The sequence below is a fragment of the Lolium rigidum genome, chromosome 2 (genome assembly GCF_022539505.1).
Source record: "Lolium rigidum isolate FL_2022 chromosome 2, APGP_CSIRO_Lrig_0.1, whole genome shotgun sequence".
NCBI lineage: Eukaryota > Viridiplantae > Streptophyta > Magnoliopsida > Poales > Poaceae > Lolium > Lolium rigidum.
The window spans coordinates 242455672-242458535 of NC_061509.1; the positions used below are offsets into that span (position 1 = coordinate 242455672).

At 56.3% G+C, this 2864-nt stretch overlaps 1 non-coding gene across 1 annotated transcript; it reads left to right on the forward strand.

The window, feature by feature from the left end:
- Positions 1-2402: 2402 nt before the first annotated feature.
- Positions 2403-2541, forward strand: LOC124693875. The gene has a single exon (XR_007000321.1). It is a non-coding gene; the product is annotated as a small nucleolar RNA Z247 (small nucleolar RNA).
- The last annotated feature ends 323 nt before the right edge of the window (positions 2542-2864 follow it).

Genomic DNA, 2864 nt, shown 5'->3' on the forward strand with positions numbered 1-2864 from the left:
TGCGGGAATTGCACCGCCGCCAATAACTTTCGTCGCGAGGTAGGCGACGGTTAGGTTAAAAATTTATTGTGCCGCTGACGAGTCGGCCCCGTCACTCCCCGTCTCGCTTTTCGTTGTGTCCGGCGTCCCCGGTGCGTCTCCTGTGGGACGGGGACGGGCTCGGGGCGCCGGACACCGAATGGGGGCGCGTCGGACAAAAATGGGCTTTGGGGGACACGGCTGAAACGCATTTTCTATCCGGCGCGCCCCAAATCCCTTTGGGGACGCTTTGGAGGACGCGGCTGGAGATGCTCTAAAAGCCCCAAAACTGCTAGCTAACAAGGCCGCCACTCTGTAATCGATAGGTTAGTCCGAGTGAGCCCACGAGTCTAGAACCATAAACCTTAAGCCCATAGGCCTTGGCAACTGGACCGTCCTACTAGTTCAGTACAGCCTTTCCATATGGCCTATTTCATTCCCTTTGTTTTCTTCGTCCCCTGAAAAAACTGCATTGAGGACGGAGCGAAAAAAAAATGGAGGGAATCATCAGAAGGCAAAATGCCACCAAGCCACACCTCAGGTCCACAGCATAGGATTTGGATAGGTGATAACATTCAGATCCCACAGCCATAGACGATGCGCTGCCACACCGGCACACCCACAATCGTTCTCTCGCACGCACAAGTGCACAAGACTAAACTATCCCTCAAAAAAAAAAAAAACACTCGTAACTAATTTCCAGCCGTCCAGCCTAGCACGCAGCACGTAGTGCTGAATAAACCTAGCAGCATCGATCGTACGTGGCCAAGTGCACAGCCAGATTGCTGGCCACCCCGGCACCCCCGCAACAAATTGAACTTGTGGAGAGACGACACGAAGCCAGACAAGCTTGCGATGCTGCATCGGCCGTGTCCGCCCGCCAGATCACGGCCTCGCGGCTTCGATTCCGGCCGGTGGTGAGGTGCATGCCAGCTCCGGGGATTCACCAGCTATTAACAATGGAGATAATCAGAGAAACCAAACTGCCGGACCGACGGGGAGCTAGCTAGCTAGCTGCAAAGCTTGTACTAGCGTACCGCAACGAACTTCCCTGGGCTGGTCGAAAGGGACGCCAGGCTGCGAATTGGGAAAACGGAATCGGGGAAGAGGCCAAATAGCCAAATAGGTATGCTAGCTAGCGAGCAAAGCCAGCACGAGATGGCCAGCTAGGTTTCACTCGCTGGTGAGTGGTGACGTACGGGGACGACGGGGACAAACGGGAGGGAGGAGTATGAGGGGCGATCGTGCAGTCCAACAACGAAACCTGAGATGGATGTGCGTTGGATTTTTGTCACTTAGGAGTTTGGAGCTACCACGTCGTCTCTCCGTTGCTTGTTGTTAAAGAAAGAAAAACGAGGTTAGTACTGCATACAATGAAAGGAGGTTTACTTGTACCCATGATTTGATGGAGACGGCCGATTCGGCTCCATTGTTAATGAATGAGATCGAGGGAAACGCACTGCCTTTTGAGGGTAGGCCCTGCGGCTGAATCGGCAAACAGTATGAGAGTCCATGTTTGCTGCCCTATCCATCTGGACTATGGTCTTGCTTTGTTCTTGACCTTGGGGGTGGTAGAGTATATGATCTTTGTGGTTGGTGAACCATGCTTGACACACGTTGGATGTGTTAAACGAGTTGTACTCTAGAAGGTTCTGTTGTATTTACATTACTTGTACTCTACGTTGAGTTAGAGATAGACACCGATATTGATCGGATAGACACCGAGGTTGTTCGGTTGTTAGGATTGTATAAACTGTATTCTGTTGTTGAGCCGTGCGGCTATATATATATGAGACCTGACGGCAGCCCTGGAGGCATAGCCGAAACCAAACCAATCTACATTTTCTTATATGGTATCAGAGCTTTCTTCCTCCACCATGTCAAGCTCTTCATCGACAGCCCCTGCCCCGATCTCTGCACCACAATCTGGCTCGGTGACGGAGAAGCTCGGTGGGGATAACTTCCCGCTATGGAAGGCGCAGGTGATGCCGCCTCGCGGGAGCGCCGACCGGACCGGCTTCCTCGATGGCGGAGCAAAGATGCCGTCCGAGGTGATCGACGTTGAAGTCGAGAACGAGAAGGGCGCGAAGGAGACGCAGATCGTCCCCAACCCCTGCGTATGCCGCGTGGGTAGCCCGGGACCAGCAGGTCCTTGGATTCCTCCTGTCTTCTCTCACGAGAGGAGTCCCGATCCAAGTATCGTCCCCGGAACACTCATCCGAGGTGTGGGCGGCACTCACCGCAATGTACTCGTCGCAGCTTCACGAGCGCAGGTCATGCGGATCCGTATGCAGCTTGCGAGCACCCGGAAGCGGGAGATGCGCGTCTCGGAGTACTTCGCGCGCATGAGGAGCCTCGGCGACGCCATGGTGTCCGCCGGGAAGAAGATGGACGACGACGACCTGGCGGCTTACATCCTTGCCGGGCTTGACGCGGAGTGGAATCCGCTCGTCACGTCCATGACCACGAGGGCTGACACGGTCTCCCTCTCTGAGCTCTATGCTCATCTGCTGAATTCCGAGACTCGCCTCGACGTCCAGAACGGCGGGGCGCCTGGAGCAGGTGCTGGCTCCTTCAGCTACGGTGGTGGCGGACCTCCAGGAGGCGCGGGTGGCGTCTCCTCCGTCAACCTGGCTTCGCGCGGTGGTGGCCGCTCAGGCTATCGTGGCGGCGGTCGCGGTGGCGGCCGTGGACGCGGCGATGGTGGACGCGGTGGTGGCAATGGGGGCGGCAACTTCAACAACAACTCGCGCGCCCCAACAGCCAAGCAACCGTTCGACGCCAACGGCAATCCTCGTCCTCGGTGCCGGGTGTGCGGCAAGTACGGGCACACGGCGCTCAGCGTC